This window comes from Geotrypetes seraphini, chromosome 8 (assembly GCF_902459505.1).
Source record: "Geotrypetes seraphini chromosome 8, aGeoSer1.1, whole genome shotgun sequence".
Classification (NCBI taxonomy): domain Eukaryota; kingdom Metazoa; phylum Chordata; class Amphibia; order Gymnophiona; family Dermophiidae; genus Geotrypetes; species Geotrypetes seraphini.
The window spans coordinates 79,762,094-79,785,419 of NC_047091.1; positions in this window are offsets into that span (position 1 = coordinate 79,762,094).

Sequence of the window (23,326 nt, forward strand, 5' to 3'; positions counted from 1 at the left end):
TTTATATATATGCAGATGACATTTCTATTTTAATCCCTCTAAATAATTTTATCACTGAAATTTTAAACCAGATATCTTCTATTATGACTCAGATAGAACAGTGGACAATTAATTTCAAACTGAAACTCTGGGCTCCTTTTATCAAGCCGCGCTAGCGCGCGACTTTTAATCACGCGCTAACCCCCATGCTGGCCAATAAACTACCGCCTGCTCAAGGCAGGCATTAGCGGCTAGCGCGACCGGCGGTTTAACCTGCGCTATTACACACGTTAAATCGCTAGTGCAGCTTGATAAAAGGAGCCCTCAATACGGAAAAGACCAAACTTTTCTTGGCTAGTCCCAACGACAAAATAACACTCATTGCTTCATCTTAATGGTCATGAATCTGTCAAAATTCTAGGAGTCACACTAGACCGACATTTAACACAAGCAGACCACACAAATTTAGTGGCACAAAAATGCTTTTTTACATTGTGGAAATTAAGAACCATAAAAAAATATTTTGATCCTTTATCGTTCAGACTATTGGTGCAGGCATTAGTTTTATTTATTTTAGACTATTGTAACATTATCTATTTAGGAGCACCCAAAAAAATTCTAAGGAAATTAAGGATAATTCAGAATACAGCTGTTCGATTGATTTTTGGTTTAAAAAAGAACGACCATATTAGTCCATATTATTGTTTACTTCATTGGCTGCCTTTGGAGGCAAGAGTATTATTCAAATTTTCCTGTATCTGCTTTAAGCTGATTTCGGGATTGTCTCCAGTTTACCTTTTTCCTCATAGATGAATCAGAAACTGGTTGGCGGGTAGGAAACAGAGGGTAGGAGTGAAGTTCCACTACTCGGACTGGAGGAGGGTCACGAGTGGGGTCCCGCAGGGCTCGGTGCTCGGGCCGCTGCTATTTAATATATTCATAAATGATCTAGAAACAGGGATGAAGTGCGAAATAATAAAATTTGTAGACGACACCAAACTATTTAGTGGAGCTCGGACTAAAGAGGACTGTGAAGAATTGCAAAGTGACTTGAACAAACTAGGGGAATGGGCGATGAGATGGCAGATGAAGTTCAACGTTGAGAAATGTAAAGTATTACATGTGGGAAACAGAAACCCGAGGTACAACTATACAATGGGAAGGATGTTATTAAATGAGAGTACCCAAGAAAGGGACTTGGGGGTAATGGTGGACATGACAATGAAGCAGTGTGCAGCGGCCGCTAAGAAGGCAAACAGAATGCTAGGCATAATCAAGAAGGGTATTACAACCAGAACGAAAGAAGTTATCCTGCCATTGTATCGGGCGATGGTGCGTCCGCATCTGGAGTACTGCGTCCAATATTGGTCGCCGTACCTTAAGAAGGACATGGCGTTACTCGAGAGGGTTCAGAGGAGAGCGACGCGTCTGATAAAGGGGATGGAAAACCTTTCATACACTGAGAGATTGGAGAAACTGGGTCTCTTTTCCCTGGAGAAGAGGAGACTTAGAGGGGATATGATAGAGACTTACAAGATCATGAAGGGCATAGAGAGAGTAAAGAGGGACAGATTCTTCAAACTTTCGAATAATAAAAGAACAAGAAGGCATTCAGAAAAGTTGAAAGGGGACAGATTCAAAACGAATGCTAGGAAGTTCTTTACCCAACGTGTGGTGGACACATGGAATGCGCTTCCAGAGAGCGTAATAGGGCAGAGTATGGTACTGGGATTCAAGAAAGGATTGGACAATTTCCTGCTGGAAAAGGGGATAGAGGGGTATAGATAGAGGATTATTGCACAGGTCCTGGACCTTTTGGGCCGCTGCGTGAGCGGACTGCTGGGCACGATGGACCTCAGGTCTGACCCAGCAGAGGCATTGCTTATGTTCTTATGTTCTTATTTTGAGTTGCATAGACCATCAAGAGAAACTAGAAACTTCTACTTATTTGCTTATCCAAAAATTAATGGGTGTAGATATAAGACCTTCTTAAATAGGACCATAACTTTCAAGCTGGTAGGCAACAATCTTGGTTAGGTAAATGTATTCAGCAAGCTATGTTATCCTATTGCTGTTTTCGGAAAATAATTAAGCCCACTTTGTTCGATAAGTTTATTACTTAATGAGAGTTTTATTACTGAAATTCTATTTTAGAAATATTTGTATTTTTACTGTATTATTGTATTTCGCTGATTGTCCAGCTCTTTTTAGTGTAAACCGCCTAGAACTTTTGGTTATGGCGGTATAAAAGAATAAAGTTATTATTATAATAAAATTATTTTTTTGGTTAATAAAAATTTCAGGAGTAACATGTCTTTAGTGATGTGCACTCTGGCTCTGAAGTTGCAGAGTCAGGGCTTATGCCTTAGTACACGAAAGGGGTGAATCTCAGCTGTGCTATGTACAAAATGGCAGCAGTAAAAGGTGTATCTATAAACAAGTCAAACTGCCAGATAAAATATTTTCCTGAGGTGGTAGCCCTGCAGGATACCCTGCCAATGATGATTTTGTAACTTTTTTTACACCCTTTTTCAAAGTCTAGTTTTTGGAAGAAGAGCAGAGAGTTACCCAGAGCTGTGCCGAAGGCTAGAGGAGCAAAAACATCAGTGTCTGACATTATCGGAGACACCCTTGAAAAGAGGAGGCTGAGAGGGGACATGATCGAAACATTCAAAATACTGAAGGGAATAGACTTAGTAGATAAAGACAGATTGTTCACCCTCTCCAAGGTAGGGAGAACGAGAGGGCACTCTCTAAAGTTGAAAGAGGATAGATTCCGTACAAACGTAAGGAAGTTCTTCTTCACTCAGAGAGTGGTAGAAAACTGGAATGCTCTTCCAGAGTCTGTTATAGGGAAAAACACCCTCCAGGGATTGAAGACAAAGTTGGACAAGTTCCTGCTAAAATGTAACGTACACAGGTGAGGCTGGACTCATTTAGAGCACTGGTCTTTGACCTGGGGGGCTGCCGCGTGAACGGACTACTAGACACGATGGACCACTGGTCTGACCCAGCAGCGGCAATTCTTATGTTCTTATGTTCAAAGCTGAGCCCTACTGCAAATACAGCCCATGGGCATGCATCCGAAGGAGCATGGTCAAAGGGGCATGGTCAAAGGGGCATGCCCCTTTGGAACCAACTGAGGGAGCCAGTTAAGGAGATTATTGACGATATCTACCAGACATAGCTTTTAGGTACTGTGCTTATCCTTGCTTTATCACTACATCAGGGGTGTCCAACCTTTTGGCTTCCCTGGGCCGTATTGGCCAAAAAAAGTTTCTGAAGCCGCACAAACGCACAAACACTGCAGCAGGACAGAGGAGGGAGCTGGCAAGATGGTAAATACCCGGGGACAGCAGAGGAAAACACTGCATCGCCCTCGACCGGGGCCACACAAAATACTTCACGGGGCCACATGCGACCCTCGGGCCTCAGGTTGGACACCCCTGCACTTCATCATGGGCAAGAGGAAAGGGGTAATGAAGAATGTTTCTCAAGTTAAAGAAAAAAAAAAGAAAATTCAGGGCCCTATGGATTAATTTGCCATGACATCAGGTTCAATGGAGCTCTCTGATAAAAACTTAAACTCAGCTTTTGAAGTAATAAGCCCTGAGGCTCCCTCTCTATGTCCAGACTATCGGTTATTACTTAAATCACCCAATACTATCTCAAATCCACCCTCAACTATCTCTAGTAGGCGTGGCTGGGAGAGAGATTATCCAACATATTGAATCCAATTTATCCCTCAATAGGAGTTCGTTTGAATGCTGTTCTTCCAGACTCTTCTGCTGGAAGTTCTTATGTTGTTGAAAGTTCCCCCCAAACTTCTTCAACACCTGTTTCTTTTGGGGGATGTATAAGGGCTGTTGGAGTCTCAACAGTTCCCCCCTAGAGAGGTTTCAAATGTTGAAATCTAGTGACTGTTTTCCAAGATGGAAGGAACTTTGTCTACATGTTTATCCCAGTTTTGTACCTTCACTGGAGAGGCAGCCACCAAAGTGTCTACATTAGAGACTGAGATCAACAAGCATAGTGGTCATCTGAATGAGCACTCTGAGAAAATAAAATCTTTGGAGGAAGTTAATGCTTCATTAGCTATAGGGAATGATTTATTAGAAGTTAGATTAGAGAAGATGGAAAACCAAATGAGGGCTAATAATTTACGTTGTTTGAATTTTCCATACAATAATATGATTTCCCCTAGTCAAATGTTGAACATGGTGCAGATTCTATCTTTTGATTCCTCATCCCTTCCAATTATTTCTAAAGCCTTTTATATTCTTTTTGGAATTTTGCCAGGTACTAGTGACTTGGATTGGCCACCGTGAGCACTGGCTACCGGGCTAGATGAACCATTGGTCTGACCCAGTGAAGCTATTCTTATGTTCTTAAGAATATTTCTGATGGAGGGATAGAAGAGGTTTTAGAAGTAGATTTGACCACAATGCTGGAAATATCAATTCATGAAACCACACTGAGGGCAACCTTATTGGTTACCTTTGGGGATACTGATGATAGCAATTAACCCCCTCTTTTACAAAGGCGCGCTAATTGATTTAACGCACGCTAACTGATTTAACACGTGGTAAACGCTAACGCACCCATTATAGTCTATGGACGCATTAGCGTTTAGCGCGCACTAAATCGGCTACCACACCTTAGTAAAAGGGCCTATAAGTGTTGATAAATTTCTTTAGGAAGAGATTAGCTCATGTTCACAGTTCTTCAATTAATGTTTTTTCCAGATGTCTCCCTTGGGACACAAGTGATCTGTCGGGATTTTCTTAAATTGAGACCAAGAGCTTTACCTCTTAGTATGACCTTCTTCCTGAAGTTTCCCAGATTATGTCAGGTAAACTTTCAAGGGAAGCAGTATTCTTTTCTTGATCCTTTACATTTAATGAAGCTTATACAGATCAGAAAGTTAAGAGAGTTAATTTAACTTAAGTTGAGAACTGAAATTGGATGGAATAAATAGGCAATTAGTTCTTGTGAGCAGGATGTATGTTCGACAGTAGTCCAAGATTTTCTCCGTTTTATATCTATCTTTTTAGATAATACTTAATTCTGTTCTCTTCTTCCATTTTCTTATTACCAAGATTTGGAGGAAATAATTATTTCACCTTCACCCCCCCCCTTTACAAAACTGTGCAAGAGGTTTTTAGCACTGGCCGGTGCGTTGAATGCTCTGCATTGCTCCAACGCTCATAGAAACTCTATGACCATCGGAGCAGCGCAGAGAATTCAGCACGCTGGCCAGCGCTAAAAACCTCTTACATGGTTTTGTAAATAGGAGGGTATATTTGGATCTGCCTTTTTTTTGTTTGTTTGTTTCAAGTTATCATTCTCTCAGGATTTGATTTACTTTTGTAATATAATTTTCAATTTTAAAAAAAGTCTAGTTTGTTAGGAGGACTGGTTATATGCCGTAACTGGTAGATAGTTCCTTGCTTGGATTTTTTTCCTTTGTGGATTTATTTAATGGTGTATATGTCTCAGAATCAAAAGAAAACAGCTAAAACTGTAGTCAGCTGTAGAGGTGAGATAGATACATCTCAGCTTTGGCAGCAGATGTCTTCCTGGATTCTGTCTTCAGAACTAGATTTGTGTCCTGAAAAGTTATTAAATGAATGGACTAAAAATGTGATAGAAGTTCTAAATGAAATTGCCCCTCTGACACTGACGAGAAAGCCAAGGGAGAAATTTGCTCTTTGGTATTCTGAACAATCTAGAAAGCTATAAAGAAAATGGTGAAGAACTTTTAGGTCCGGATTTTCTAACTGGTGCCGATTTGTTTTAGGTGCCAGTAAATGCCCAAGCTCAGTAAAAAAAACACCATTTAATGCTGTTTTTTTACTGAATTTCAAGGTGCCTACTGGTGCCTAAAAATTGGCATCACAGTTGCACCTCTGTAGGCATTTAAGGTCGCCTAATTCCACTGTGGGTATGGCTTTGTGGGTGTGGCTAATACCAGATGTGGCATTAGGTGGCCTAAAGTGTACGTAAGCACGATTCACATCAAAGGTAGGCACCGGAAATGTATGCCTGGAAAAGCCTGGCCTACATTTCCAGCACCTACCTTTGCCAGGGGCATAATTCTGTGCCTGTCACTGTCACGTGATCAGCGGTTGCTTTTAAGGCGGCCACAAACAACAGCACTGGTTACAGAATCTGGCCCTTAGTGATGAGGATAAGTTTTCATGGAGGCAGTCTATTAGATTACACAGGCCAACAAAATTTTTTTTTTCTTGGTGCCTTGTTTTTTTTATCTGTTCCTGGGGTTATTTGGGGTGCTGATTCAGAAAATTGCATTGGATAGACCGCATCAGCTCTAGTTTCTTAGATATGGTTGAATTTATTAATTTTTTTTTACTGCTATTTAAAAGAACCAAACATGAACATTGGGCAAAAAAAGATTGGCCTCCGAAGTAATATATGGTGGTTGGAGAACAAAATATAATCAATAAACCTTTGGTAGCACGAGATTGAATCATATTGCCACCACTACACATAAAGCTAGGCCTGATGAAACAATTTGTAAAGGCTTTGAATAAAGATGGTTCATACATTGAAAACATAGAGGGGCAAAATAAAAAAATACATCTAAGTCCGTTTTGGGCCTAAGGCGCTAGTTGTCCAAAGTCGGCAGTATCTAAAGTCCATTCTCAAAAAATATGTCCCAAATATTTTTTTTTTCCGAGAATCATCTACTTCTACGTCCAGCTGTTTGATAGTCCAGACTGCTAAGTCGTCTATCTTTATACCGTATTCTTGTCCAAAAAATTGTTCAAGTCCAGAACACCTAGAAAAAGATCTTTTGGACATGGGAGGGGTCAGCAAAGTGATGGACTGGCCACCCAGACATGGTAACAGAGTAGTGGGGCACCTTAAAGAGCACTGCTGTGAACATCACAAAAAGGATGCCACATAAGCAGTAGTAGCATCAAAGAGATTCACACTCTTTATCCTCAACTACAATCAACCCATTTCCCTGCTTTATCATCCACGCACATCACTATCCCACAAGAAAACAAAATAAATAACATCAGTGTTATCTCTAACAAAAGAACACACCAACGAACCCCCAAAAAAAGAACCATCACCTACACCATTACCTACACCAATCCTATCACATCCTCAACTATCCCCTGTGCTTATCTTAACACTAGATCAGTCAGGAACAAGGCCTTTCTAATCAAAGATTGGATCATCAACAAGCAAATAGCCTGCCTCTTTCTAACCGAAACATGGCTATTGTCTGAAGATGACCCAATAATTACCGAGCTCCTTCCTGACAATTTCAAAATCCTTACACCAAACCGCGAGGGAAAAAAAGGAGGAGGATTAGCAATTGTTCTCAAGGAAGGATTCGAGTTCGAACTATTGGACTCCAAAACATCCAGCCAACTAGAAATCTTAGCCTGTAAAATCAGTAACATCCACTTAGAAGATTCCCTTTCTTGCATACTATTCTACGTCCCACCAAAAAATTGGTCAAAAGCCAAAGAGGACTTCTGTGAATTTGTCCTACATAACTCTATTAGTCCCTCCTACAACATTATCGCAGGCGACATAAACATACACCTAGATGAAGAGGACAACACAGATACGAAAGAGTTCAAAAACTTCCTATCCCTACTTAACAACAACCTCCCTACTCTGCACAAACTCACGAAAAAGGCCATCATCTAGATGTAGTAGCCATGTCCACAAAGGAAGTCCCAGATCCCGTCATCTCCTTACAAGAAGGCACCTGGTGCCATGATATCTGGTCGGACCACTTCACCTTTTACTTTAAGTTAATCTGGTCCCAACGAAAACAAAAAACACGTCCGATAATAAAAAAAGAACATCTCACGAGAGGCCACATCAACCCAGAAAACTACTGGGCTCAATATAAACTCCAAGCTGAGATTAAGGAAGAAGTTGATTTCTGGGATCACTGGACCACTACCAGCATCTGCATTTTAGATAACATTGCACCTAAACATAACAGCAAAAGTAATGCAAATAAATATAACAAATGGTTCAACATCGAACTCCTAAAAATGAAACAGCTAGCCAGACAACTAGAAAGAATATGGAAAAAACAGGAGAATTATCAGACTGTAACAATTGGAGAGCCAATATAAAAACTTACAAACAACTGATAAAAGATAAACGCAAAGCATTCTACTCAAACAAAATCAATTCATCCTGTAACAGCCCACAAGGAGTCAATACAAAAGAGCTGTTCAACCTGATTACGAACTTATTCGACACCACCCGCTACACTCTACCTACACACAACACCAAATTACCCTCTGCGAACGACCTAGCCCTATACTTTAACTCAAAAATTAAAAACCTAAGAAACAATTGCTCGACAAAGGAACCTAATGATCACCACATAGCTAACACACTAGGAAATGAAACACCTGCAGACATGATCTGGAATTCCTTTCAAGACATAAATTGGAATATCTATACCAAATTATATAACAAATGCTCCAAACCACATTGCAGCCTAGACTCATGTCCCCCAGAAATCATGAAAGCGGCACCACTTGAATTTAAACTATCACTACTGCACTACTTAGCCCATAACCTAAAAAATGGAAAATTCCTCACCAAGAACGGCCACATAATAATAACCCCTATCCTAAAAAATAGCAAAGAATCCTCAGCCCTAGTAACCAACTATAGACCAATTGCTTCCATTTCACTCTTCGTAAAGATCATGGAGGGATTGGTACACTTCCAATTGATGGAATATCTTGACCAGTTCTCTCTACTAGATGAGACTCAATCCGGCTTTAGACCTCTCTTCAGCACGGAAACTGTAATCGCGGCTATCCTAGATTACTTGCATCTATTGTTAAGCAAAGGCCTCAATGCCCTGATCATGCAATTCGACATGAGCTCCGCCTTTGATCTAGTAGACCATGCGAAAATGCTACAATGCCTAGACGCTATTGGCATCAGGGGTGAAGTGCTAAACTAGTTCCACGGCTTCCTACTGTCCCGCACCTATCAGGTTTGTTTCAATAATGATCTCTCCAACACCTGGAGCAACCCATCCAGTGTACCGCAAGGGTCCCCACTATCCCCACTGCTTTTCAATATATACATGACCACACTGAGCGTACAATTAACTAAGCTGGGGATAAAACTATTCAGTTACGCTGATGACTTTACAATCATCATCCCATTTGCCAACTCCATCTCGGAAACCATTCCCAAAGCATCAGAAGCCATAAACTTGATGGAGCACTGAATGACAGACTTCAAGCTCAATACAGAGAAGACAAAATTCTTTGTCGCTTCACCATGCCCGCACGACACCAAAACACCACTAGGCATTAACAAACTTAACTACCCCATACAGCCCATCATTAAAATACTGGGTGTAACTCTGGACTAATGCCTAACCATGAAACACCAGGTGGACTCCCTAATCAAAAAGGGTTTTTTCACCCTCTGGAAGCTCAAATCCATTAAAGCATACTTTGATAACTCTGCATTCAGAATCCTGGTACAATCCCTCGTACTAAGTCAACTTGACTATTGTAATATCGCCTACTTAGCAATCCCCCAAAAGCATATACGACGCTTACAATTAATGCAAAACACTGCGGTCAGACTTATCTTCGGTCTAAAGAAATTCGATCACGTGACGCCATACTACAAACAGCTACACTGGTTGCCGTTGGAAGCTCGTGTAAAATTTTAAGTTCGCCTGCTTCTGCTTTAAAGTTCTTTACGGTCTTGTCCCTAAATACATAACTGATCTCTTCTCCTTCTCAGCCTGCAGACACAAAAGAAGCTCCCACTTGCACTTCGTTTCTCCCCCGGTCAGAGGTTGCAAACTAAAAAAATACTATGGACACCTTCTCTCACATCAAGCAGCTTTATGGGGTAAAGAACTAGAACAACTCCTCTTGCCCACCACTTACGAGGTGTTCAAGAAACGCCTCAAAACTCACCTGTTCCTGAAGTACCTAGATAGTTGACCCGTTCCTCCCTTTCCCCTCCTTAACGGTTCTCTGGTCATTTCCCCCACTTATTCTCCCTTCCCTTAAGTTCTCTCGACTTGTACTTCACTAATAGAACTTAACGGTACTGCGGTATATAAACTGTTATTTATTATTATTATTATTATTATAAGCATCTCACCACAACTCCCTTATAGGTCATGGTGAGCTCCCCAAAATACCCCCATAACCTACTATACCCACCTGTCTACCACCCTAATAGCCCTTATGGCTGCAGGTGGTGCCTATATGGCAATACAGTATGGTTTTGAGGGGGATTGGTGGGTGTACATGTTCCACCATAAATGCAGTGGTTAGAGTGGCTTATAGGCCTGGGTCCTCCTCTCTATGGATCACTAGCCCACCCCCAGAATACTCAAGCCACCTCGTGCAGCTCTACTAGGCTTTCCTATGCCAGGTGCTGATGTTAGAGCAGGGGTAGGGAACTCTTGTCCTCGAGAGCCATATTCCAGTCGGGTTTTCAGGATTTCCCCAATGAATATGCATTGAAAGCAATGCATGCAAATAGATCTCATGAATATTCATTGGGGAAATCCTGAAAACCCGACTGGAATATGGCTCTCGAGGACCGGAGTTCCCTACCCCTGTGTTAGAGGCATGGTGTGGGCAGGACTAGAGTGGGCTTATGACTTGGGTGTTTTTCTAATTAAATAACTATAATATTAGGGACCAGCTTCAATGAAATAGTTCACACACAAAACAAAATACAGCTGGTTTACAAACACTAAAATATGTATTAACGATTGGGTGGGGTGGGGGGAAATCATTTAACACAATTATAAACATAGCCTCAAAGACTCAACGAGAACCAATCCAACTCAAAGTTGCCACAGCGGTGCTCTTACAGAATATAACAGCACTATCATTGGCTAGGTTAGACTGGAAAAAAACAGCAAAAAACAAAATCCTGAAACAGAAAAAAAACCCAGTCAAACCAATAAAATTAACCTCTCCCCCCCAAAAAAAGCAGTAATATGTGAGAACGATTTTTTCTGGTCTCATATAGTCTAAATCAGTGGTTCCCAACCCTGTCCTGGAGGACCACCAGGCCAATCGGGTTTTCAGGCTAGCCCTAATGAATATGTATGGAGCAGATTTGCATGTCTGTCACCTCCATTATATGCAAATCTCTCTCATACATATTCATTAGGCTAGCCTGAAAACCCGATTGGCCTAGTGGTCCTCCAGGACAGGGTTGAGAAATAGTCCAAAATAAATCAAACACACTGCTGGAAAAATAGGCACTTATAGTGTATGGCGAACCCTCCAAAACCCACCCGAAACCTACTGGACTCAACTTTATACCACACCAATAGCCCTTATACCTACAGTTGTCACCTATACGTAGGTGCAGTGGGATTCGAAGGGTTTTGGAAGGCTCACATATTCCACCATAAGTGTATTAGCTAGTGTGGGATATTGGACCTGAGTCCCCATCTCTAGTTCATTACATTGCTGACTAGGCTATTCCAGGAAACTGCTTGTTGGTCTACTACAACATCTGTAGCTATCATATAGGCAGGTATGTATTATTTCATTCACATCTTTGGGGAGTAGGAAAGGGGCAGTGTGGGTTGGGGGTCATCTGGTCAGTTTGCCCACCTTTATTCAAACAGATCTAGCCCCAGACATTTAAATTGTGCCCTGGATGTGTTCTTAAATGTTTGATTGTGACAGGAGAGGGCAATTCCTTTATAACGCATGACAAGGAATTTCAGATCAGGAGTGATCTACTGTATTAGGTGCCCATGCAATTTACATTACATTGGCTAAACATTTCAGATATTTAAAACAAGAATGATTGAACATCGTTCCTACATTTCTACTCAGGAAACTGAAGCCCTGATAGTGTTGCACTGCATGGAATGGAGACATAGGTTTGAAGAGCTCTGCTGCATAGTAATTGCACAATCTCAGTTGAAGAGAGGTGGCAATTTAAAATCACTTTTGTGGAGGAAAGAACAACAATGGATTTTTAGAGATAAGACAGTGGAACCTTTAGGGCTGAATGACCCTATTGAATGGCAGACATTTTTCTAATTAACTACTTCAATTTGTGTGTTGACAGTTTGAAAGCCCTTCTAGTTAGTGAGATCTGTAAGCTAAGAGCATTCTGTGCTTTTAAAAGATTAGCTTGTCTCTGTGTTTTTATGAAGTGTATATACCTTTAAAATTGAGCTTAGTTTTGATTGGTTCTGCTTGGCAGCATTCTGCTTTTGAGTTCATGCCATTTTTTGTAACTTTTCTCCAGTCTGATTCCTGTTCTCCTGATGCAGCAGGCTGGTGGTCCTGCAAAACAAGGCCGCCCTTGTTGAGTTGCTTGGATGGTGTGGCCTGGGGGGGGGAGAGAATTTTGTAGGAGTGGTTTTGGACTTTGTTTCTTGGAGTGCTGCTGCATTAGAAGAAATTGTGTTCCATTGCCTCACAGACCTACTGGTAGCTCAGAGATCCCTGACGGGAGAGTGACAGCGAATAGGGGTTATGGTGAGATGTGTACCTGGGCTTTTTTATTACATTACATTACATTACATTAGTGATTTCTATTCCGCCTGTGCCTTGCGGTTCTAAGCGGATTACAAATTAGAAGATATCTGGACATTTCCGAGAGAATTACATAACAAAGATTCAAGTATGTTATAGGATACGGTAGAGAATAACGATACATTCGGTTCTAAGCGGATTACAAATTAGAAGAAATCTGGACTTTTCCAAGAGAATTACATAATAAAGATTCAAGTAATTACAGAATACCGTGGGGAGTAACAATACATTCGGGTAACAGAAGATATCTGAATATATATTGGAGGTTTATATATTCAGATTATTGGGAACCACAAGCACCAGGGGGCACTCAGAGAAGCTGAAAGGGGACAATTTTAGAACCAATGCTAGGAAGTTCTTCTTTACACAGAGGGTGGTGGACACCTGGAATACGCTTCCGGAGGTTGTGATAGGACAGAGTACACTACGGGGGTTCAAGGAAGGTTTGGATAAATTCCTGAACGATAGGGGGATTGAAGGATACAAATAGGGGTAAAGATAGGTTTTAGACAGAGTATAGATAGAAGGATAAAAGGGATCAGAGAAGGATCACATTACAGGTCATGGGCCTGATGGGCCGCCGCGGGTGCGGACTGCTGGGCACGATGGACCTCGTGTCTGACCCAGCGGAGGCAACTTCTTATGTTCTTATGTTCTTAGGTATGGTTTGAGGAATTGACTAATGTGGTATTCACGAGGGAGTATGCATGTGCGACTAGGGTGGAGGTTAGTATGTAGGGAAGTGTTTTTTGAATAGAAATGTTTTGATTTCTCTTCGAAACACTTTAATGTCTGTTGTTTTGATCATCAGTTTGGTGATGGTAGGGTCAGTTTTCGCTGCCTGTGTCACTAGAAGGTTGTTGTATAGTTTCTTACGTCGGGTACCATTGTGAGGGGGGAAGGTGAATAGGTTCTGAGTTCTTCTTGTTCTTGGTGAGAGGTAGCGGTATAGGCGGTTGTTTAAGTAACTGGGGGCAATACCATGGGCTACTTTAAATAGTAGACAGTAGAATTTGAATTGAGTTCTTGCTTTTATCGGTAGCCAGTGAGAGTCTACATAGGCGGCGGTGATGTGGTCAAATTTGCTAAGCGAGTAGATGAGTCTGAGGGCTGTGTTCTGAACGGTCTGTAGTTGTTTTATCATGTTGTTTGGGCATGGTAGGTAGAGGCTGTTGCAGTAGTCTAAGATACTAAGTATAAGGGATTGGACAATGATCCTGTAGTGATTTTTGTTAAAGAATTTTCTTATTTTTCTTAGGTTTTGCATGGTGAAGAATGCTTTTTGTATGATTTTGTGGATTTGTGTCTACATTGTGCAGCATCTGTCTAATTGTATTCCCAGAATTTTGAGGGTGCTCTGTATTGGATACTTGATTGCGTTTACTTCCAGTTCTGTTAAGGATGTTTTTTTTTCCTTCTCTAGTAGTAGGAATTTGGTTTTATCCGAGTTCAGTTTCAGCTTATGGTTCATCATCCATTTTTCTACTGTTTCCAGTATTGTTTTCAGGCGTCCATTAGAGATGGGGTCTTGGATGTCGAAGGGGAGGAGGGTGGTTATGTCGTCCGCATAGCTGAATGATGTAATATTTAGAGCATCTAGGGTTGTGCCCAGGGAAGTTATGAAAAGGTTGAATAGTATGGGTGATAGTGGTGATCCTTGTGGCACTCTGCAGGGGTTTGACCATGAGTCGGATATAAGATCTTTTGACTTAACTCTGTATGATCTTGTTTTAAGGAAACCTTGGAACCAGTTGTGAACTCTACCTGATATTCCTATGGCATCTAGTATCTGGAGTAGTATGGGATGGTCTACTAAGTCGAATGCTGCTGAAAGATCGAGTTGGATGATTAGTAACTTGTTTCCTTTGCTGAGGTGCTGTCGGGCTATATCTAGTAAAGATACCAATAGTGTTTCTGTGCTGTGATTAGCTCTGAATCCAGATTGAGTTGGATGCAGAATGTGGTGGTCTTCTAGGTAATTGGAGAGATATTGTGCTACTAGACCTTCTATGAGTTTGACGTATAGTGGGATAGAAGCGATTGGTCTATAATTTGTTGGGTTGTCTATTGGGCCTTTGAGGTCTTTCAGTATGAGAGTGATTATGATTTCGCCAAGTTCTGGAGGGAACTGACCTTCCCTGAGGGTGGTTTGCAACCATAGCGTGAGACTAGCTTTGAATTTAGTGGACGCTGTTGTTAGTAGATAAGGAGGACAGTTTTCAAATCACATGAAGATTTGCTGTATTTTTTGTATAGCCAGTCTAGGTTTGACCATTGTGTCGTTGGGAAGTCGGTCCAGATCCTATCTGCTGATGTGGCTTCATCTATTGTGGGTTTTATTAGTATCTCTTCTATGTAGTTTCGAGAGTTGTTGAATGTGGATCTGATTGTGATGATGTTATGTTTGAAGTGGTCCGCTAGTTGAGAAGCTTTTGGAGTCTGGTTTCCTTGGGTGGTGAGGAGGGGTTTGGTATCTGTGAGATTTCTTACGAAGGTGAAAAGTTTTTTAGTGTCCTATTTTTCGGTGCCAATGAATTTGGAGTAGTGGTCTTTTCGTTTTTCCTTCAGTTTGATTTTGTATTGTTTGATTTGGAATCTCCATTCTGTTTTGTTGTGGTCTTGTTTCTGTTTTTTCCATGTCCTTTCTAGTTGTCTGCATTGCCTTTTTAGGTGAAGGAATTCGGCGTCAAACCATTTGTCTGATAGTCTGCATATTTTGGTTTTTGTTTTTAGTGGTGCTAGTTTGTTCAAAGTAGATTCACTGGTGGAACGCCAGGTGTTTATGAATTCTTTAGGGTTGTTTAAATCTATATGAAATTCACTGCAGTACTCCCTAATGTAGGGTAACGAGATGTCCAGATTTCCCCGGACATGTCCTCATTGGTCGTGGCACTGGTCACTGGTCGTGACATTGGAAGGAATGCTTCCGATGCAGCTGCGGACCGTGCGAGGAGCCAACGCCCACAGCTTTGAGCGGAAAAATGACTGCAGCAAGGGAGTCAGCTAGAAGCTAAATATCTGCCCGAGGGAGGCACAGAAGGCAGGAAGGGAGAAGGTCGTGTTGGGACTCGAGAGGGAGCACAAGCTGGGCTGCGGGTTGGACACCCCTGATTTAAAGTTTACTGCCGCTGCTGCTGCTGGTTAAGGAAAGCAGCAGCAGCAGAATAGGGGGGGATGGTTCCGGACCCGGTGAGCTGGCATTGTAAAGCACCGCACCAGCGGGTCCCCCTGACCATTTCAAGCCCTAGGCCTGTGCCTACTGGGCCTACCCTTTAATCCAGCTCTGGGCATGGCTCCTGCCATTAAGAGGAACTAGGTCTTGGGAGGTGGGGGAGGGGAAGGTGCTACTAGACAACAGGGATATGAGGATTTTTTTAAATACTGGGCAGGTAGGAGGGAGGGAGGGATGCTGTTTGTCTGTTTTGATTTATTAAATTGTACATCGCTTAATAAGCGATCCATTAAATACCAATAAAAACTTGAAACTTGAATTTGGACCAAATCAGAAAAATGCCATGGCATGCTTGCCATTATTTATTTATTTTTTACTGTCACCCTTCCTGACAATGCCTGAACCAATCACCGCTCAGGCACTGACAGGAAAGGTAATGCCACAATTTTAGCGCAGCAGTAATTTACATGTTCATTGATTATAGCATGCTGTGGTATTTTTCTGATGGTATTTTTCAACAGTGTTGCAGCTCTACTGCAAGGCTTACTGCACTTCCCTCTAAGTCTCTGTGGGCCAATACCTGGTCACCACCAAACATTCGCCTACCATCCTGCTTCATATTGTATGTGAGGCAAAATAAAACTATTGTCAATAAAAATTAGAAAGCATCTACCATTGCAAAAAAGAAAAAAAAAATATATCTTCTAATAATTTTTAACCACTCTTAAGTGAAACGCTTGTTGAAACAGTTGAGATTTACTATTCACTGGAATCTTAGGTATCTGAAAAGAATTTCTTGGGAGCTGTGCTACCAAAGGCACTTCACAGTTTCCATTAATCTCACCTCTCCTAGCTGTGACAGATAAAGGGGGCCTTCTGCAAAGATGTTCTCAGGCCCCAATGCACAAAGCACCAATGCCACATAAAAAAATTTTTCTGTCGGTTGATGCTACTACTACTACTATTTATTATTTCTATAGCGCTGAAAGGTGTACTCAATTAACATTCAATAGATGGTCCCTTCTCAGAAGAGCTTAAGAACATAAGAATTGCCACTGCTGGGTCAGACCAGTGGTCCATCGTGCCCAGCAGTCCGCTCATGTGGCGGCCCTTAGGTCAAAGACCAGTACCCTATTAGAGTCTAGCTTTACTTGCGTATGTTCTGTTCCAGTAGGAACTTATCCAACCTTGTCTTGAATCCCTGAAGGGTGTTTTCCCCTATAACAGCCTCCGGAAGAGCATTCCAGGTTTCTACTACTCTCTGGATGAAGAAAAACTTCCTTACATTTGTACGGAATCTTTTCCCTTCTAACTTCAGTGAGTGCCCTCTCGTTCTCTTCACTTTGGAGAGGTTGAACAGTCTCTCTTTCTCTAGTAAGTCAATTCCCTTCAATATCTTGAATGTTTCGATCATGTCCCTTTTAATTTGGAGAGACAGACAGGAGGACATCACAGAGTTGGGATGTTTCTAGCAGAAGGAGTGATAAGATGGGTATAGGCATCTGACAGTGAGTGGGAGTTAAGAGTTGAGAGCAGCTTCAAAAAAGTGGGCTCTTAGCTTGGAATTGAATACTGCTACAGATGGAGCATGACAGGGTTTCAAGATATCCACAATGAAAATATTTGCATATAACGGAGGCAATGTATTCAAATCAATTCATGCAATTCATTGTGGATATCCTGAAAAACAGACTGACAAGCAAGTACTCCAGGTCTGACTTGGGAAAAACTGGTCTAAGCCAGTGGTTCTCAACCCATTCCTTGGGACACACCTAGCCAGTCAGGTTATCAGAACTGACACAAAATTGTAACTTTAAGAACCTGATCTTGTAAGCCACATAAATTCCTTGTAGAGAACTGCAGGATACAAGAGACTGTATTGTATTGGGATAGGTTCAATTACACCTTTTGGTAGGAATCTTTATGTCATATTTTTAAAATGGAACACATGTTGGCTATACAGCAGGCAAATGCAAAAAAACCAAAGAAGGAACAACCAAAAAGTACATTAAATACCTTTTTAGACTTAAGTGGCGCTCAGAATCCAAGATGGAATGAAAAAACTCGATGTGGGGTACAACGCTGACTGAACATTTAAGTTAAGTCTTTTTGAACTCACATTTATTGAATTCACGTATAAACTGGACATTATTTTCACTATATGGACATTAAACTATTTATGAGCGTTTTTCAACAAGCACATTTAATTACCTTTTACTCCAAAATGGTGCAATGATAGATTCTGTAAGAAGCTCTTTAGGGGTTTGTACCCCACATCGAGTTTTTTCATTCCATCTTGGATTCTGAGCGCCACTTAAGTCTAAAAAGGTATTTAATGTACTTTTTGGTTGTTCCTTCTTTGGTTTTTTTGCATTTGATGCAATTTTGGGAACACATTCTTTTGTGAATATTACCCAGTTGTTTGTATTGGCTATACAGCAGGGACATTATAGGAAATTTTTAAATATTTGGAAGCCATTGATAAAATTCTGTAAGGAGTGTTAACCGACCTGATCTTATGTTTGGCCTTTTCATCATATACATCCAGAGTGGGCGGGTGGGGGGGGGGATTTTCATTGCTATTTTAAATTGGGTAAAATTATTAAAAGGTTTTATATAATTATTTTTCTTGATTATTGATTAGGTGGGTGGGAGGGTTAAAATGATTGTTTATGTATATTTATAAGTTCAATGTGCTTTTCTTGTACTATTATATGTATATATATAATATATGTATATATATAATATATGTATATAGTATATATGTATGTATATATATAATTGTTTCGCACGGTGGCTGTTTGAAAATTAATAAGATTAAAAAAAATAAAATTGAATATGCATGAGATAGATACAATACAATAAATCAATTTCTAGACCGCATAACTAAATAATTCTATGCGGTTCACAAAAGAGTTATAAGGATACAGAAATAATCCAAATGAAGAGATCTAATTGTTTAAGAATTTGTGAAAGAGATGGGTCTTCCATTGCCTTCTAAACTGAAGGTAAGAGTGAGACAAGGAGCAGAAATGCCTGAAATCACTATCGTGCATAGCAGCTTGAAAAGAGAGTTGTCGATTGTGAAAAAATATATATATATTTATCCCAGGACAAGCAGGCATGATATTCTCACACATGGGTGATGTCATCTACGGAGCCCCAGCGCGGACAGCTTTTTCAGCAAACTTGCTAGAAGTTTCAAGTTTGCACACTGCACCACGCATGTGCTAGCCTTCTCGCCACTAGAGGGCGCATCCCCACCTCGTGGTCCTCAGTTCATTTTCATCCGCGGAGCCAGAAGCCCTGTGGATAAAATTGTGCTACTTTTGCCTTCTGTCGCCGCGGCTGTGTTCGGATTTTCGACGCGGTCGCTGCGCTACGTTTATTTTCTTTCTTTGTTTTCTTTAATTCTCAAAAAAAAAAAAAAAAAAATTTCATTTTTGATTTCGCTCCGGGGGCTCCCGGTAGCCGTGGCCGAGGAACCTCGTTTGTTCCCGGCCTTGTTTTGGGCCCATGTCCCGGCCCGTAACGGGTTTTAAGAAGTGTGGTAAGTGTGATAGACTTTTGTCCATCACTGACCCTCACAGGTGCTGTATTTGGTGTTTGGGGCCCCATCACCCGACAGCATCGTGCCCTAAGTGTGCCACCTTCCAGAAACGGGCCCTTACTCGTCGCAAGGCCCGCATGGCTGATCTCTTTGCCGTCGATACCCCGACGGGGAAGGCCTCGAGCTCGGCCTCGGCTTCGGCCCCGGCCTCGACCTCGGCCTCGACATCGGACCCCTCGGCTCCCGCGAAGTCGGTTGCCTCGCAGAAGCAAGCCCCGGGTAAGTCTCCACTTCCTTCCTCAGTTTCATCTAACAGGAAGCCATCCTCGGGCTCGTCGTCGGCGGGACCGTCGACCTCGACCCAGCCCAAGGTGTCGAAGGGGTTAGCCCCGAGGGAATACTCGAAACCGAGGTCGCCCTCTGCGGAGCGCCCCCAGGTGCTGCCTCCGGGTCTCACTATCCCGGCGTTCCAGGAGTTGCTTCGCGCTTTGATCTCCTCGGAGCTTTCCGGGGCCATTGAGACCTTGCAGCAGGCTTCGGCCTCGCCTTCGGTCTCGGGGGCCCCGCAGTTGGTGACCTCGGCCTCGGGCACCGGCCTCTCTGCGGCCGAAGCTCCCTCGGCCTCGACCTCGACGCTTCCCTCGGATCCGACCCCGGTGAGACAGCCCGAGGTCAGTGTGCGATCCCGAGACAAGCAGCGCCGGGTACGCCGGATCTCCTCCTCCTCGTCCCCGAGGTCGTCACGGGGCTCCTCGCCCTCGAGTAAGCCTCGGGCGAAGCACCGCCTTAAAAAGGCTAAGCGGTCTCGAGCCTCGCCTCTGAGGAGTCGTCGTTCGACCCCGCCCGAGACCGGAGCCTTGCGGGTCGAGGAACTCCGCCTCGACAACCCAGATCTTTTACGGTCCCCGTTCAGGGAGAGTTCCCGTGCCTCCTCACCGAGGCGGAAGGGACGGGCCTCCATACCCCGTACCCCGGGGGGTTCCCCGCGGGGGTCTCTTCACCGGACGGTGTCCCCGACTCCTTCGAGGTCACGAGAGCGTGCCTCTTGGGGTTCGGAGTCCGGGGGACAGTTCGGGTATTCTCGCCAGGCCTCTCCTTTCGGCTCCGTTGAGAAGTCTCGGTCACCCTCCCCGCCTGCACGGACATCTTCTTTTTCAAAGTTTGTCCATGACATGGCGAAGGCTTTGGGGGTGGACCTGTCGGCAGGGTCACACTATACCACAGAATTTTTGGAGGAACAGGATTCTCCTGCCCCTCAGCGGGAATCCCCCCGCCTCCCGCTTCACAAGGTCCTCCTTCAAACCTTGCTGCGGAACCTTGAGACCCCTCTTACAGTGGCGGTAGTGCCCACCAAGATGGAATCCAAATACCGGACCCTTCCCCCTAAAGGTTTTGACAAGGGGCAACTCTCCCATCAGTCGCTCTTGGTGGAGTCGGCTCTTAAGCGCACGCAGCCTTCTAGAGTCTCGGCCGCTGTCCCCCCGGGCAGAGAGGGTCGGACCCTAGATAAATTCGGCCGTCGTCTGTACGCGAATTCCCAGATGGCCACAAGGGTCCTCAACTATGCTTTCGCCTACTCTTCCTACCTCAGGTCCATGGTCAAGGATCTGCCGGATTTTCAGGGGGTGATTCCGGAGTCGCACAAGGATAAATTTGCCACCTTTGCGTCGAACCTGTCCCAGCTCAGATTCTATCTGTTTCATGCGGTATATGACGCCTTTGAGCTTGCCTCGAGGGTCTCGGCTTGTGCGGTAGCCATGCGCCGGCTGGCGTGGCTACGGACCCTCAAGATGGACCCCAACCTGCAGGAGCGCTTGGCCAATCTACCCTGCGTCGGGTCGGAGTTATTCGACGACTCCCTGGATGCGGCCACCAAGCGGCTTTCTGAGCAAGAGCGCTCTCTGGCGTCTCTGGTTCGTCCAAAGCCTAAGCCGCCGGCTCAGAGACCTTTTAAACAGCCGCCTAGGCGGTACCCTCAAAAATCCACACCGGCCTTTTCGAGGCCTCCACCCCGTCGTCCTACCCAACAGGGTAGAGGGGGACCCGCCAAACCCGCCGCGCAAGGGGCGTCCAAGCCGGCACCGTCTTTTTGACGGGATGAGCGGCCGGGGGCTGGCCCCCGCCGCGAGGTCGCTCAACCCCCTCCCCATCGGGGGTCGGCTCACGGCTTTTGCCAAGGCTTGGTCTGGGATTACGTCAGACGCATGGGTGCTCCGGACCGTCTCAGAGGGCTATTCGTTAAACTTCTCCAGACAGCCTACAGACATGCCCCCCGGGGCGTGCCCGTCCAATCGAAGCCAGTTGACCCTTCTCCGAGAGGAAGCCGGGGCCTTGTTGAGCCTTCGGGCGGTCGAAAGGGTGCCTCTCGATCAGCGAGGCCGGGGATTTTATTCCCGTTACTTTTTGGTCCCGAAGAAGACCGGGGACTTGCGCCCCATTTTGGACCTCCGGAAGCTCAACAAGTTCCTGGTCCGGGAGAAGTTCCGTATGTTATCGCTTCCGATTCTATATCCCCTGTTGGACGAGGGGGACTGGATGTGCTCCCTCGATTTGAAGGAAGCGTACACCCATGTTCCGGTGCATCCCGACTTTCGGAAGTTTTTAAGATTTCAGGTCGGGGATTTGCACCTACAATACCGTGTACTACCCTTCGGTCTGGCTTCGTCCCCTCGGGTATTCACGAAATGCATGGTGGTGGTCGCGGCTGCTCTGCGTTCCCGGGGGTTGCAGGTCTTTCCCTATCTGGACGATTGGCTGATCAAGGCCCCGACAAGGGAGGGAGTTATTTCAGCGACCCAACAGACTATCACGCTTCTTCAGGGTCTAGGGTTCGAGGTGAACTTTCCCAAGTCTCACTTGCAGCCGACTCAATCCCTCCAGTTTATAGGGGCCGTGCTGGACACGGTTCTCCTCCGTGCCTTCCTTCCTTCCCCACGACTGGAGGCCCTGCTTCGCCTGGGCCGGCAGGTTTCGCAACTGCAGGTAGTGTCGGCTCAACGCATGATGGTGCTTTTGGGGCACATGGCGTCGACGGTCCAAGTGACCCCATTTGCTCGGTTGCACCTGAGGATTCCTCAGTGGACCTTGGCCTTGCAATGGCGTCAGGACCGCGACCCACTGTCTCGACGTTTGACTGTGACTCCGTCTTTCAGACGCTCGCTCCGTTGGTGGACCAGCTCTACCAATCTGTCCGGGGGTTTGCTCTTTCGCGTCCCTCCGCATTGCAAGGTCCTGACCACGGACTCTTCGGAGTATGCGTGGGGGGCTCATCTGGACGGTTTACGAACGCAAGGCCTATGGTCGGCCACGGATCGTCGGTGTCACATCAACGTGTTGGAACTTCGTGCCATTTATCTGGCCGCTCGGGCCTTCAGCCACCTCCTACACGATCGAGTGGTTCTCGTTCGGACAGACAACCAGGTGGCAATGTATTACGTCAACAAGCAAGGAGGGACGGGCTCTTGGCCTCTGTGCCAGGAAGCCCTGCGGCTTTGGACATGGGCCGTCTCTCAGAACATTTTCTTGCGGGCGGTTTACATTCAGGGGGAGCTGAATTGTCTGGCAGACAAGCTCAGTCGTCTCCTCCAGCCGCACGAGTGGTCGCTGAACTCCCGAGTTCTACGCGAGGTCTTCGACCGATGGGGGACTCCTCAGGTGGATCTGTTTGCTTCGCCCGAGACTTGCAAACTACCCCTCTACTGTTCTCGGATGTACTCCCAGGACCGTCTCGAGGCCGATGCTTTTCTTCTCGACTGGGAGGGGAGGTTCCTTTATGCGTTCCCTCCTTTTCCTCTGATTTTGAGAACGCTGGTTCATCTAAAATCGACCAATGCCACTATGATTCTCATTGCGCCTCGTTGGCCAAGACAACACTGGTTCTCCCTGCTTCTTCAACTCAGTGTCAGGGAGCCTCTGCTTCTGCCTGTCTTTCCCTCTCTGCTGTCTCAGAGTCGGGGTTCGCTGTTACATCCCAATCTTCAGTCGTTACATCTGACCGCTTGGTTCCTTTCCCCTTGACTTCGATTCCGGTTTCTCACTCAGTGCGGGAAA